The sequence below is a fragment of the Trachypithecus francoisi genome, unplaced genomic scaffold (assembly GCF_009764315.1).
Source record: "Trachypithecus francoisi isolate TF-2019V2 unplaced genomic scaffold, Tfra_2.0 Lachesis_group7, whole genome shotgun sequence".
In the NCBI taxonomy this organism is placed as follows: Eukaryota; Metazoa; Chordata; class Mammalia; order Primates; family Cercopithecidae; genus Trachypithecus; species Trachypithecus francoisi.
The window spans coordinates 46,398,571-46,415,297 of NW_022681472.1; the positions used below are offsets into that span (position 1 = coordinate 46,398,571).

Sequence of the window (16,727 nt, forward strand, 5' to 3'; positions counted from 1 at the left end):
CAGTCTCCCTCTCACACTGCTCCTCACTGCATATTTGACCCAAAGAAGTGAGTCTTGGTGGAGGCAACATATAAAGATAGTAGAGAAAGGGGAAGCACCAACTCATATTAGCTAAATAATTGCCTAGCTAATTACCACTCCCAGCCAGAAAATGAAAAATTATAGGTTAACTCTGCAGATGTGACTTCCAGTCCAGAAGAGTCAGAAGATTTAGTATTTCCAGTTTCCATTAGTCTCAATTTCATGGGAAAGAGTATTTCAGAATTCCAAAAAGAAAACTGTTGTTCATTTATAACAGTGAATGAAAATGCCAAATCTTACTGTTATTATACTTATCTTACCATACAAGTTGATATACACACAAAGTACTTCTCAGTCTAGCCACTACACTAATTACCACCATATAGGATATTAAGGAGAAAAACTAGTATAAACTATCCACTTTAAATTTTTGTTTAAAAATGTAAGAAAAAGCAAAATTCAGAATATTCTACTACCAATGAACCTTTGTTTACTAGTATAGAAAATATGATTAGAAACTTATATTGATTACTTTCACAGAATAAATTCATTATTTTTTAGCCATACATACCCAGAATAATGTCTTTCAAGATTTATTAAATATGTATGGTTTTTTAACTCTTCTCGTTAATCAAGACTTAAATAAAATCTATGATTGGAGAAAATTTTAAGAATTTGAACTTGAATCTGGATTTACATCAAGATTATTTGTTTCATTTATAAGATATGAATTAGGGAGGAAGAATCTACTCTGTGGAACTCTAGGCTTAATGTGACTGAACTAATCTTTTTACAACCTTCTCTCCTAAACCTGTGCTCTCAGTTGAAGAAGAGAGGAATCTTCATCTTCAGTTGAAAAAAAAGGAGTGAAAAACAAAGCACAGGAAGAGAGGGGCTTGCCTGCTAAGCCAGCAAATAAGCTTTTACTCAAAAATGTCTTGTTGGGCATCTACTATGATCCCAGCATTTTAAAGGATACATTGGAGGTGTGCCCTCGAGAATCCATCTTTCAGTGTGAGAAGGCCTAAACAACTGCACCACAAAGTGTTAATTACAGTGACAGCACTGTCAGAAGGAATAACTAAATCTGCCTGGGAGTCAGAGGTTTTGCAGCCATGATGATATTTGAGCTGTGTGTTGAAGGGTAAGTATACAGTTATTTATATCTTACTCATTTCAAAAGGATTTAAGGTGTTTCCGGGTTTTGAACAGACAGTGGGAGAGTAGAATAGCCTTTCAGGCACAGAAAGTGCCAAAGCACAGAAATGTGAAAAGGTGCAATGGGCTTGGGAAGTGGCAAGCTGTTCTGAGGACACATGCATAGAATGCACCTCTATGTACTCTGGGGGAAGCCAGGCAAATAATATCAACAAATATGCCATCCTCTAACAGTGGTTTGCAGACTTGAGCACGCATCAGAATTCCCAGGAGAGCTTTTCAAAGAACTGTTTACTGGGCCTCATTCCCAGAGTTTTTAATTCTGCTGGTGTGTGGCCTTGGAAAGCAAGAATTTGCATTTTTCACAAATTCCCGGGTGATACTGGTGCAGCTGGTCTTGGGACCATACTTTAAGAACCATTCAGGGAAGGAAACACTTGGTAGATTATGTCACATGTCCAAGAGACAGAGTAAATAGACTGCAACCCATTTATGGAAAGATGAAATAAACTTGAGAATGTCTAAAGCATAACAAGATTACTTGGAATGATGGCATATGGGGAATAAGAGAAAGGGAAGGAGTCCAGGATATTAAAATTATGTTCCATAATATAAATGAAATACTATAGTGTTTACGAATTCGAAGAATCTTATTCCACCAACAAACCATACTATTGCAGGAAGTCAGGGACCCCGAACAGAGGGACTGGCTAAAGCCATGGCAGAAGAACATAAATTGTGAAGAGTTCATGGACATTTATCAGTTCCCCAAATTAATACTTTTATAATTTATTACACCTGTCTTTACTGTAATCTCTGAAAATAAATTGTGAAGATTTTGTGGACACTTGTCACTTCCCCAGTGAATATCCTTCTGATTTCCTATGCCTGTCTTTAATCTCTTAATCCCATCATCTTCTTTGTAAGCTGAGGAGGATGAATGTCGCCTGAGGACCCTGTGATTGTATCAACTGCACAAATTGTAGAGCGTGTGTGTTTGAACAATGTGAAATCTGGTCATCTTAAAAAAGAACAGGATAACAGCGATGTTCAGGGAACAAGAGAGGTAACTTTGAACTGGCCGCCGGTGAGCCAGACAGAACGGAGCTATATTCCTCCTCTTCCATAAGCAAATAGGAGAAATATCACTGAATTCTTTTTCTCAGCAAGGAACATCCCTGAGAAAGAGAATGTGCCCTGAAGGTAGGCTTATAGACTGCCCGTTTTTAAGGCGTCCCGTCTTTTCTGGTCGAAGCCAAAGGGATGAAATAAGCCCCGGTCTCCTATAGTGCTCCCAGGCTTATCAGGTGGACAAAAATTCCCACCTAATAAATTTTGGTCAGACAAGTTATCTGCTCTCAAACCCTGTTTCCTGGTAAGATGTTATCAATGACAATGCGTGCCCGAAACTTCATTAGCAATTTTAATTTCACCTCATCTGGTGGTCCTGTGATCTCGCCCTGCCTCCATTTGCTTTGTGATATTTTATTACCTTGTGAGGTATGTGATCTCTGTGACCCACACCGTATTCGTGCACTCCCTCCCCTTTTGAAAATCGCTAATGAAAACTTGCTGGTTTTATGGCTCAGGGAACATCACGGATCCTGCCGACATGTGATGTCTCCCCCGGACACCCAGCTTTAAATTTCTCTCTCCTGCTCTTTCCCTTTATTTCTCAACCCAGCCGAGACACTTGGGAAATAGAAAAGAACCCATGTTAAACATTGGGAGCGGGTTCTCCCGATACCATGTAAAGTTTTATATCATTTTCTTGCCAGTGTCATGAGTTAGGTCTTTACAGCTAGATAAAGAGATGGCCCAGTCATGGTCATTCAGCAGTCATACCTCAAAAATGTGTAAAATGAAGTCCACTCAGATAGGAGCAAACCTTCCTGAGGAATCTTCTAGGGGTGCTGAACCCACTTCCAGTGGTTGCAGAACTCATTGCACCCACTCTTAGTATCAGAACCTTGGCTATAAGTCACTTGTGGTGTTTCAGCAAAAGAAACTCAACAGAGTAGACAGACAACCTACAAAATAGGAGAAAATATTTGCAAACTATGCATCTGACAAATGTCTTATATCCAGGATCTGTATGGAACTTAAACAAATTTTCGAGCAAAAAGTAAACAACACCATTAAACAATAGACAAAGGCCATGAACACTTCTCAAAAAAAGACATACATGTGGCCAAAAAGCATATGAAGAAATGCTCACTATTATTAATCACTAGAGAAATGCTAATCAAAACTACAGTGGGATACCATCTCACGTCAATTAGAATGGCCATTACTAAAAAGTCAAAAAGTAACGGATACGGGCAAGGTTGTGAAGAAAAGAGAGGGAGGAGTGTAAATTAGTTCAGCCATTATAGAAATAAGTGTTGTGATTCCTCAAATAACTCAACAGAATTACCATTCAACCTAGCAATCTCATTATTGGGTATATATCCAAAGGAATATAAATTGTTCTGCCACAAAGACACATGCATGCATATATTCATTGCAGCACTATTCACAAATAGCAAAGATAGGAAATCAATCTGAATACCCATCAATGGTAGACTTGATAAATAAAATGTGGTGTATATGCACCATGAAATACTATATAGCCATGACAAAGAATGAGATAATGTTCTTTGCAACCACATGGATGGAGCTGGAGGCCATTATCCCGAGGGAACTAACGCAGGAACAGAAAACCAAAATACCTCATGTTCTCACTTATAAGTGAGAGCTAAACAATAGGAACACATGGACGCAAAGAAGTGAAAGCAGACACCAGTACCTACTTAGGGTAGAGGGTTGCAGAAGGGAGAGGATCAGAAAAAATACCTATTGGGTACTATGCTTATTATCTGGGTGACTAAATAATCTGTACACCAAAGTTCCATGACACACACTTTACCCATATAACAAATCTGCACATGTACCCTTGAACCTAAAATAAAAGTTAAAATAAAATTGTGGTGTTTCTAGCCTCCGTGTACTTCAGTAAGTGTAGGATCCCTGTCCCCTGACCCCCAGTACCTAAGAGACTTCATAACAACTATAAAAAATTGATAAATTGAGACTGGTGGAAGCCATAAAATGGAAAGATAAATATATTTGAGTAAGTTGATACCAATTATATTAAACACTTACATGAAAGCTTTGAAATTAACTTCTAGTTTCTCTGTCTAGCAACTATGGAGCCCTTAGCCAAGAATACTTAAGGAATAGTCTCTGTTCTGATCTCTCCTCCTTTGAATGTTTTTCTTCTTCAGGTGCCTTGGTTCTGATGACACTCTTCTTGAGTTGTGTGATGTTATTGACTCTTGCAGGGCTGTTGAAATAATCAAATCTTTATTAAGTACAAACGCTTATTTATCTTTTTGCAGATTTTGAACTTTCCCATCAATATAATTTCTGCCAATAGTATATCCAAAGCAGTTGCTTTCCTTAATCCTCATTGCTAAATATTTATAACTCATTAGCCTTTCTGTTTTTACAGCCCGTGAACCCTCTGCATCTCTTGGATTGGACTACATACAGCCTTTGTGGTATGCCCTTGGTTAAGACTGCATAGGGGATGGAAGGAAAGTATGGAGTGGGTGGGAGTAAGATAGGTGTTACATTTTACTCCTTTTGACTGGAAGGATAACTTTCATATGGGGTTTAAACTGAAAAAAGACTGGTGCAGTGGGTCACGCCTGTAATCCCAGCACTTTGGGAGGCCGAGGTGGGTGGATCACTGGAGGTCAGGAGTTCAAGACCAGTCTGGCCAACATGGTGAAACACAGTCTCTAGTAAAAATACAAAAAAAAAAGCCAGGCATAGTGGGGGGTCCCTGTAATCCAGCTACTCGGGAGGCTGAGGTAGTGAGAATAGATTGAACCCAGGAGGTGGAGTTTGCAGTGTGCCGAAATCATGCCTCTGCACTCCAGCCTGGGTGACAGAGTGAGACTCCATCTAAATAAAAATAAATTGAAAAAAAATTTCTTCCCTTGGACAGAAATTTTACCCTTTCTTTATAGCAACACTAAGCAGTCTTTGGCTGCAGCCTTTCAGGAATTTCTCTGATTCACCATTTTGTGCTCACAAATCATATGGGAAACAAAAACTTGCGTAATACATTTCCACAGTATTGGGGTAAGAGGGGATTAATAAATTATACCTCCTCACCACCTAGGTTTTGAACTGTTGAGAGAGACGTGGGTCAGTCAAATGAAAGTCAAAACTTTAACAATATTCCTGATAAAGCTGATGGAGAATGGACCTTAGAGTGAGAGCCAAATAATAACTCTCTGCTGCCAGTAGGAACTTTGAAATAGCCCAGTACCTGGAAGATTTGAGTGTAGAGCAGACAGACTAACCTAGGCCAATCACCGTGACCCACTTACCAGGTAATTAATTCAACCACCACAGAGAGCAAGAAGCCAGGAGAAATACTTCCTCATGGAAAGCAAAGGATAAGTTATGTAAGATGCATATTTTATAAGGGAGTTTTAAAGACAGTAATTAAAAAAATGGCCAGGTGCAGTGGCTCACACCTGTAATCCCAGAACTTTGGGCAGCCAAGGCAGGAGGATCACTTGAGACCAGGAGTTTGAGACCACCCTGGACAGCATAGTGAGACCCCATCTCTGCAAAATACGTTTTTAAAAAAGAAAATAACAATGACTAACACTAACTGTGTCTAACAATGACTTCTAAACTGTAGAAAAATAGTTTCTTCCCTCAAAGGTAATAAATGTCAAACACAATAAGGAATTTTAAAAATTCAAGAAAGTTAATATTTATTTTTCAATCTGTGAATGAAGATGATGATTAATTACATGCATATCTTGTGTTGACTCCACTAAAAGCCTGTTTAATTTTTTAAAAGGTACCATTAGGAGAGTTAAGGTTTTCTAACATTGTCACACACTAGTTCTTCTTCCATCTGTCCTCCGGTTTGCATAGTGGTAGAGTTAAAGCTGGATGCATGGCCACCCAGCGAGAAATACAATTGTTTAGTTTTACTTGCAACTAGAAGTAGCCACATGAATAAGTTCTCTCCGGCGGAATGGTAACATAAGAGTGATGTGTTCAACTCTAACTTCATTTATTTGTTTTTTGGGGGTTTTCTTGAGACACAGTCTCACTCTGTTGCCCAGACTGGAGTGCAGTGGCACAATCACAGCTCATTGCCTCCTCATCCTTCCAGGCTCAAGCAATTCTCCCACCTCAGCCTCCCAAATAGCTAGGACTACAGGTGCATGCTACTACACCCAGTTATTTTTTGTATGTTTTGTAGAGGCAGGTTTTGCCATGTTTCCTAGGCTGGTCTTGAACACCCGGGCTCAAGTGATCCTCCCACTCAGCCTCCCAAAGTGCTGGGGTTATAGGCGTGAGCTGATGTGCCCAGCCGAACCTTACTTGTTTAAAATGAAATGAGTTGTTGTTCTCCACTTTCATTCCCCCTCTGAGTTGAAATGCCAACATGGCAGAGGCCCAAGGCACCAGGGACCCTTTGTGACCTAACGGAGCAGAGCCACTCTAACCACTTAGCCTGGCCAGACTGTGAGATGAGAAATAAACTCCTACCTTATTTAGGCCACTATATGTTCAGTGTCTTGTCTTCTGTTTGTTTTCGTATCAGCTTAACACATTATTTAACACAAATATGTATGCCCCATTTAAAAGGTATTTTAAAAAATATTCAATAGAAAGATATCTGTACAATTAGCAACTGTGGTGGATTAAATAATGGACCCCAAATGATATGCCTACTCAGAACCTGTGAATGTGAATTTATTTGGAAGTATAGTCTTTGCAGATACAATGAAGGTAAGGATCGCCAGATGATATCATCTGGGATTAACCAGGTGAGCCCTAAATCCAATGGCACATGTCTTCGTAAGAGACAGAAAAGAAAAACAGAAGAGAAGAAAACCACGTGAAGGCAGAGGCAGAGATGGAAGTGAGGCATCTGAAGCCTAGGGACACCTGGTGTCTGCAGGAGCTGGAAAAGGCAAGGAAGGATTCTCCCCTAGAGCTTTTATAGAGAGCATAGCCCAGCTGACAATTTGGTTTTAGACTTCTGGCCTCCAAAGTGTGAGAAAATAAGTTTCTGTTGTTTTTAAGCCACATACATAGTTTATGGTGATGTCTTATGGCAGCTCCAGGAAACTAGAGCAGCTACCTAATAAAATTTGATCGTGAAGATGGAGAAACTGGACATGGAGAAATAAAAAGAATAATTTCTTGTATTGTTGTGAAATGCTAAGAGAAGCACAGAGCACTATTTACATTAGTTTTATATACTGGCTCATTCATTCATGACTTTTTAAAAGATGATCTGAAATGCCTCAACTGCTGAAAGGTGCAGGGCATATAAAACCACAGGGTCGGAGGGCGGAGCAAGATGGCCGAATAGGAACAGCTCCAGTCTCCAGCTCCCAGCGCAAGTGACACAGAAGACCGGTGATTTCTGCATTTTCAACTGAGGTACTGGGGTCATCTCTCTAGGGAGTGCCGGACAATGGGTGCTGGTCAGCTGCTGCAGCCTGACCAGCGTGAGCTGAAGCAGGGCGAGGCATCGCCTCACCTGGAAGCGCAAGGGGGAAGGAAATCCGTTTTCCTAGCCGGGGAACTGAGACACATAACACCTGGAAAATCGGGTAACTCCCACCCCAATACTGCGCTTTAAGGAAACAGGCACACCAGGAGAATATATCCCACACCTGGCCGGGAGGGTCCCACGCCCACGGAGCCTCCCTCACTGCTAACACAGCAGTCTGCGGCGATCTATCCGCAAGGTAACAGCGAGGCTGGGGGCTGGGGGAGGGGCGCCCGCCATTGCTGAGGCTTAAGTAGGTAAACAAAGCCGCTGGGAAGCTCGAACTGGGTGGAGCTCACAGCAGCTCAAGGAAACCTGCCTGTCTCTGTAGACTCCACCTCTGGGGACAGCCCACAGCTGAGGTCGAATAGGGAAAGCAGCAGGGGCCGGTGCAGAGGCGAACGACTCTGTCTGACAGCTTTGGGGAGAGCCGTGGATCTCCCAACGCGGAGGTGAGATCCGAGAACAGACAGACTGCCTGCTCAGGTGGGTCCCTGACCCCTGAGTAGCCTAGCTGGGAGACATCCCCCACTAGGGGCAGTCTGACACCCCACACCTCACAGGGTGGAGTCATCCCTGAGAGGAAACTTCCAAAGGAAGAATCAGACAGGTACACTCGCTGTTCAGCAATATTCTATCTTCGGCAACCTCTGCTGCTGATACCCAGGCAAACAGGGTCTGGAGTGGACCTCAAGCAATCTCCAACAGACCAACAGACAGTCCTTCTGACTGTCAGACGGAAAACTAACAAACAGGAAGGACACCTACACCAAAACCCCATCAGTACATCACTGTCATCAAAGACCAGAGACAGATAAAACCACAAAGATGGGGAAGAAGCAGGGCAGAAAAGCTGGAAATTCAAAAAATAAGAGCGCATCTCCCCCTGCAAAGGAGTGCAGCCCATCGCCAGCAGCGGATCAAAGCTGGTCAGAGAATGACTTTGACGAGATGAGAGAAGAAGGCTTCAGCCCATCAAACTTCTCAGAGCTAAAGGAGGAATTACGTACCCAGCGCAAAGAAACTAAAAATCTTGAAAAAAGAGTGGAAGAATTGACAGCTAGACTAATTAATGCAGAGAAGATCATAAACGAAATGACAGAGATGAAAACCATGACACGAGAAATACGTGACAAATGCACAAGCTTCAGTAACCGACTCGATCAACTGGAAGAAAGAGTATCAGCGATTGAGGATCAAATGAATGAAATGAAGCGAGAAGAGAAACCAAAAGAAAAAAGAAGAAAAAGAAATGAACAAAGCCTGCAAGAAGTATGGGATTATGTAAAAGACCAAATCTACGTCTGATTGGGGTGTCTGAAAGTGAGGGGGAAAATGGAACCAAGTTGGAAAACACTCTTCAGGATATCATCCAGGAGAACTTCCCCAACTAGTAGGGCAGGCCAACATTCAAATTCAGGAAATACAGAGAACACCACAAAGATACTCCTCGAGAAGAGCAACTCCAAGACACATAATTGCCAGATTCACCAAAGTTGAAATGAAGGAAAAAATCTTAAGGGCAGCCAGAGAGAAAGGTCGGGTTACCCACAAAGGGAAGCCCATCAGACTGACAGCAGATCTCTCGGCAGAAACTCTACAAGCCAGAAGAGAGTGGGGGCCAATATTCAACGTTCTTAAAGAAAAGAATTTTCAACCCAGAATTTCATATCCAGCCAAACTAAGTTTCATCAGTGAAGGAGAAAAAAAATCCTTTACAGATAAGCAAATGCTTAGAGATTTTGTCACCACCAGGCCTGCCTTACAAGAGACCCTGAAGGAAGCCCTAAACATGGAAAGGAACAACACCGGTACCAGCCATTGCAAAAACATGCCAAAATGTAAAGACCATCGAGGCTAGGAAGAAACTGCATCAACTAATGAGCAAAATAACCAGTTAATATCATAATGACAGGATCAAGTTCACACATAACAATATTAACCTTAAATGTAATGGACTAAATGCTCCAATTAAAAGACACAGACTGGCAAACTGGATAAAGAGTCAAGACCCATCAGTCTGCTGAATTCAGGAGACCCATCTCACATGCAGAGACATACATAGGCTCAAAATAAAGGGATGGAGGAAGATCTACCAAGCAAATGGAGAACAAAAAAAAGCAGGGGTTGCAATCCTAGTCTCTGATAAAACAGACTTTAAACCATCAAAGATCAAAAGAGACAAAGAAGGCCATTACATAATGGTAAAGGGATCAATTCAACAGGAAGAGCTAACTCTCCTAAATATATATGCCCAATACAGGAGCACCCAGATTCATAAAGCAAGTCCTTAGAGACCTACAAAGAGACTTAGACTCCCATACAATAATAATGGGAGATTTCAACACTCCACTGTCAACATTAGACAGATCAACGAGACAGAAAGTTAACAAGGATATCCAGGAATTGAACTCATCTCTGCACCAAGCGGACCTAATAGACATCTATAGAACTCTCCACCCCAAATCAACAGAATATACATTCTTCTCAGCACCACATCGCACTTATTCCAAAATTGACCACATAATTGGAAGTAAAGCACTCCTCAGCAAATGTACAAGAACAGAAATTATAACAAACTGTCTCTCAGACCACAGTGCAATCAAACTAGAACTCAGGACTAAGAAACTCAATCCAAAACGCTCAACTACATGGAAACTGAACAACCTGCTCCTGAATGACTACTGGGTACATAACGAAATGAAAGCAGAAATAAAGATGTTCTTTGAAACCAATGAGAACAAAGATACAACATACCAGAATCTCTGGGACACATTTAAAGCAGTGTGTAGAGGGAAATTATAGCACTAAATGCCCACAAGAGAAAGCAGGAAGGATCTAAAATGACACTTAACATCACAATTAAAAGAACTAGAGAGGCAAGAGCAAACACATTCAAAAGCTAGCAAAAGGCAAGAAATAACTAAGATCAGAGCAGAACTGAAGGAGATAGAGTCACAAAAAACCTCCAAAAAATCAATGAATCCAGGAGTTGGTTTTTTGAAAAGATCAACAAAATTGACAGACCGCTAGCAAGACTAATAAAGAAGAAAAGAGAGAGGAATCAAATAGACGCAATAAAAAATGATAAAGGGGATATCACCACCGACCACACAGAAATACAAACAACCATCAGAGAATACTATAAATGCCTCTACGCAAATCAACTAGAAAATCTAGTAGAAATGGATAATTTCCTGGACACTTACACTCTCCCAAGACTAAACCAGGAAGAAGATGAATCCCTGAATAGACCAATAACAGGCTCTGAAATTGAGGCAACAATTAATAGCCTACCCACGAAAAAAAGTCCAGGACCAGATGGATTCACAGCTGAATTCTACCAGAGGTAAGGAGGAGCTGGTACCATTCCTTCTGAAACTATTCCAATCAATAGAAAAAGAGGGAATCCTCCCTAACTCATTTTATGAGGCCAACATCATCCTGATACCAAAGCCTGGCAGAGCCACAACAAAAAAAGAGAATTTTAGACCAATATCCCTGATGAACATCGATGCAAAAATTCTCAATAAAATACTGGCAAACCGGATTCAGCAGCACATCAAAAGGCTTATCCACCATGATCAAGTGGGCTTCATCCCTGGGATGCAAGGCTGGTTCAACATTCGCAAATCAATAAACGTAATCCAGCATATAAACAGAACCAAAGACAAGAACCACATGATTATCTCAATAGATGCAGAAAAGGCTTTTGACAAAATTCAACAGCTCTTTATGCTAAAAACGCTCAATAAATTCGGTATTGATGGAACGTACCTCAAAATAATAAGAGCTATTTACGACAAACCCACAGCTAATATCATACTGAATGGGCAAAAACTGGAAAAATTCCCTTTGAAAACTGGCACAAGACAGGGATGCCCTCTCTCACCACTCCTATTCAACATAGTGTTGGAAGTTCTGGCTAGGGCAATCAGGCAAGAGAAAGAAATCAAGGGTATCCAGTTAGGAAAAGAAGAAGTCAAATTGTCCCTGTTTGCAGATGACATGATTGTATATTTAGAAAAACCCATTGTCTCAGCCCAAAATCTCCTTAAGCTGATAAGCAACTTCAGCAAAGTCTCAGGATACAAAATTAATGTGCAAAAATCACAAGCATTCTTATACACCAGTAACAGACAAGCAGAGAGCCAAATCAGGAATGAACTTCCATTCACAATTGCTTCAAAGAGAATAAAATACCTAGGAATCCAGCTTACAAGGGATGTAAAGGACCTCTTCAAGGAGAACTACAAACCACTGCTCAGTGAAATCAAAGAGGACACAAACAAATGGAAGAACATACCATGCTCATGGATAGGAAGAATCAATATCGTGAAAATGGCCATACTGCCCAAGGTTATTTATAGATTCAATGCCATCCCCATCAAGCTACCAATGACTTTCTTCACAGAATTGGAAAAAACTGCTTTAAAGTTCATATGGAACCAAAAAGAGCCCGCATTGCCAAGACAATCCTAGGTCAAAAGGACAAAGCTGGAGGCGTCACGCTACCTGACTTCAAACTATACTACAAGGCTACAGTAACCAAAACAGCATGGTACTGGTACCACAACAGAGATATAGACCAATGGAACAGAACAGAGTCCTCAGAAATAATACCACACATCTACAGCCATCTGATCTTTGACAAACCTGAGAGAAACAAGAAATGGGGAAAGGATTCCCTATTTAATAAATGGTGCTGGGAAAATTGGCTAGCCATAAGTAGAAAGCTGAACTGGATCCTTTCCTTACCCCTATACGAAAATTAATTCAAGATGGATTAGAGACTTAAATGTTAGACCTAATACCATAAAAACCCTAGAAGAAAATCTAGGTAGTACCATTCAGGACATAGGCATGGGCAAGGACTTCATGTCTAAAACACCAAAAGCAACGGCAGCAAAAGCAAAAATTGACACATGGGATCTAATTAAACTAAAGAGCTTTTGCACAGCTAAAGAAACTACCATCAGAGTGAACAGGCAACCTACAGAATGGGAGAAAATTTTTGCAACCTACTCATCTGACAAAGGGCTAATATCCAGAATCTACAAAGAACTCAAACAAATATACAAGAAAAAAAAACAACAACCCCATCAAAAAGTGGGGAAAGGATATGAACAGACATTTCTCAAAAGAAGACATCCATACCGCCAACAGACACATGAAAAAATGCTCGTCATCACTCGCCATCAGAGAAATGCAAATCAAAACCACAATGAGATACCATCTCACACCAGTTAGAATGGCAATCATTAAGAAGTCAGGAAACAATAGATGTTGGAGAGGATGTGGAGAAATAGGAACACTTTTACACTGTTGGTGGGATTGTAAACTAGTTCAACCATTATGGAAAACAGTATGGCGATTCCTCAAGGATCTAGAACTAGATGTACCATATGACCCAGCCATCCCACTACTGGGTATATACCCAAAGGATTATAAATTACTCTACTACAAAGACATGCACACGTATGTTTATTGCGGCACTATTCACAATAGCAAAGACTTGAAATCAACCCAAATGTCCATCTGTGACAGACTGGATTAAGAAAATGTGGCACATATACACCATGGAATACTATGCAGCCATCAAAAAGGATGAGTTTGCGTCCTTTGTAGGGACATGGATGCAGCTGGAAACCATCATTCTTAGCAAACTATCACAAGAAGAGAAACCAAACACCGCATGTTCTCACTCATAGGTGGGAACTGAACAATGAGATCACTTGGACTCGGGAAGGGGAACATCACACACTGGGGCCTATCATGGGGAGGGGGGAGGAGGGAGGGATTGCATTGGGAGTTATACATGATATAAACGTTATGCACATGTACCCTAGAACTTAAAGTATAATAAAAAAAAAAAAAAAAAAAAAACCACAGGGTCCTAGCCCTCAAGAGGTTCCTTGTCTCCTTGGAGAACATAGATGTTCATAGACAATACTGTTTTATTCATTTTAAAAATAAATTCATGTGAGAATTACAGGCTACTTGGCAATGAGGAAATCACTCACTGAGTTGTTGGAAAAATAAGCTTACCTGTCTAAGAAAATCAGATATGCAACTTGTCCTATGTCTGGTGAATAGGATAATAATAATAATTTCTTAAAAAGGTTACTTGTACTTCTAAAGCAATTCACTTTATAAAATAAATTTTTTTAAATAGAATATCCTCTAATTTAGTTGAATGCTTACTCATAGTGATGACAACTTGAGAAATACGCTGAAAGAAAAGAATTTGAAAGCTTATTTCTTAGGAAATATTACCACTTAATGATTAAACAAAATGGAATAATATCTTAATATGAAAACAAAATGACTTACAGAGGCAAACATTTTATTTATATTTTAGTAATATCATTATATTAAAAGTTAAGCGCCAAAAAATCACATAAACACTTTTAATGTAATTTTTAAATTTTTTTTGAAGACAGGAGTCTTGAGCTCCTGTCTTCAAGTTGTTCTCCTGCCTTGGCCTCCCCAAAGTGCTGACATTACAGCAGTGTGAGCCACCGTGCAGTGAGCCACTGCGCTCAGCCACATGTGATATTTGTTATTCCTCTATGTCCTTTGGAAAAATGGTCTTCTAAAAATTGGTAAAATAAAAGGAATTGGCTTGAGTTCATTAATAAGTTTTAATAAATACAGGAAAAATACTGCTTTGCATAACAAAACTAGTTCAATATTTAAAAACAGTTAAATATTTTCCATTTGCACAAAAAAATCTGACCAAACTCCTTTTCAGATTTAATGCACATGAATAGAACTTAAGATTAATATCTTTGTATTCCTGTTTTTATATTTTTATTGCCTTATAAGTTGATGAAATAGCATTCCCTTCTAACCAATGAAAATCTTCAATTCAGTATAAGCTGGAAAATCTATTTAATAAAGGGACTTTTTCTAGGGGGACATTTGTGCATAATTCCTCTTTCTTACCCAGTGTATAAAATATGCCTTGAAAAATATATCCTGGCAGCCCATAAATACAGTACCTATTTTCAAAACACAATTGACCTAGAGCCATTCCTCAGATTAAAAGCCAAAAACCCAAATAACAAATTGGCTCTGTGATGACACAGAAAGAATGTATTGAGCATTATTCCTTGGGTTGCATTTAGACTTGGGTATGAATAGTCCAAGATTCTTAACTATATTAGTTTCATATTGGAGGAACAGGCTACAGAGTGACCTAAAAAGTGTCCTTCCCGGTATGATTACAGGTTAAACTGTAAAGCAATATGCGATCTATTGTCTAAGTTATCTCTAAATTTTATTTTGGAACTGCAGATCCTCACTAGGTTCTCCCATTCTGAGGGTCACCCTTCTTAATTACTCCCATTGTCTTCTGAGTCCCTTCCCCTCCCAACTAGTGTTTTAGTCTGTTTCATACTATCTTTTATTTTGGCTCCCTTCTAATGTTTTACTAAATACTGAACTTGTGTGATATTCCTTTTTATGCTAGGTAGTATTATTTTGACACATAAAATGAGGACTTAGTGTATAAGAAATGTATGTTGAAAATATGCTTAAAAACACCTGAAGGAAATATACCAAAATGTTTTCCTTTGAGTGTTATTACAAGTAATTTTTAAAAATCTGCTTAGCACTTCTTATCCTTTCTAACTTGCTTTTGACAGAGAAACAGATAGCACTTTATTTTGCTTTGTTCCAACTGCAGAATTGGACAGAAAATCCCTCTAGGTTTTTGTTTTTTTGTTTTGTTTTGTTTTGTTTTGTTTTGCTCACGGGTTTTGTTAAAATGCCCTCACTGGAACTGTTTTATGTCAAGAAGTTTGTTGTAATGTCACCGTGATCATTTCTGATTGTGCTTAGTTAGATCTTCTGGGTTTTGTTTTGTTTGTTTGTTTGTTTGTTTGTTCATTTTCTTTTTCTTTCTTTCTTTCTTTTTTTTTTTTTTTGTTGTTGTTAATCTACCTAACAGTCTATTGATCTTCTTTGTCTTTTTAAAGAACCAGCTTTTGGTTTCATTGAGCCCTTATATGATTTTTGATTCTCAATTTCATTCAGCTCTGCTCTAATTTTGGTTACATCTTTCCTTCTCCTAGCTTTGGGGTTACTTTGTTCTTCTTTATTAACTTCCTCTGTGTGTGATATTAGATTGTTAATTTGAAACCTTTCAACTTCTTGAGGTAGGCATTTAGCACTATAAACTTTCCCCTTAACACTGCTTTTGCTTTGTTTCAGAGATGTTGGTATGTTGTGTCTCTGTTTTTATTTATTTCAAATAACTTTTTGATTTCTACTTTAATTGTGTTGTTTGTCCATAGTCATTCAGAAGCAAGTGATTTAATTTCCATGCAATTATGAGGTTTTGAGAGATCTTCTTGGTATTGATTTCTATTTTTATTCCATTCTTGTCTGAAAGTATAATGGTATGATTTTGATTTTTTTGAATTTGCTGAAACTAACTTTATGACTGAGTATGGATGTTCTGTGTGCAGATAAGAAGAATGTATATTCTGAGGATGATGAGTGGACTGTTCTGCAAATGTCTATCAGGTCCAACTGGTCAAGTGTGAACTTTAAGTCCACTATTTATTTGTTAGTTTTTTGTCTTGGTGATCTGTCTAACACTATCAGTGAGGTGTTGAAGTTCTCTACTATTATTGTGTGACTATTTCTACTCATAGATCTAGAAGTACTTGTATGAATCTGGGTGCTCCAACCTTGGGTGCATACATATTTAGGACAGTTAAGTCTTCATGTTGAATTGAAACTTTTCATTATGTAATGTCCTTCTTTGTCCTCTTTTACTGTTGCTGGTTTAATGTTGGTTTAATGTCTGTCTTATCTAACATAAGAATAGTCACCTCTGCTCTTTAATGCTTTCTATTTGCATGATAGATCTTTCTCCAACCCTTTACTTTGAGCATGGAGTGTCCTTATGCATGAGATGGGTCTCTTGAAGACAGCAGATAGATGGTTTGTTTTT

The 16,727-nt window shown here is 39.3% G+C and overlaps 1 long non-coding RNA gene across 3 annotated transcripts in view; it reads left to right on the top strand.

Annotated features, from left to right (window-relative positions):
• Nucleotides 1-820: 820 nt before the first annotated feature.
• LOC117078942 overlaps nucleotides 821-16,727 on the top strand; it is a 38,827-nt gene continuing 22,920 nt past the window's right edge. For all 3 annotated transcript variants that reach the window (XR_004435210.1, XR_004435209.1, XR_004435211.1), the window contains exons 1-2: nucleotides 821-1,165; nucleotides 4,673-4,721. This is a non-coding gene — a long non-coding RNA (uncharacterized LOC117078942). The remainder of the gene's footprint in view (nucleotides 1,166-4,672; nucleotides 4,722-16,727) is intronic.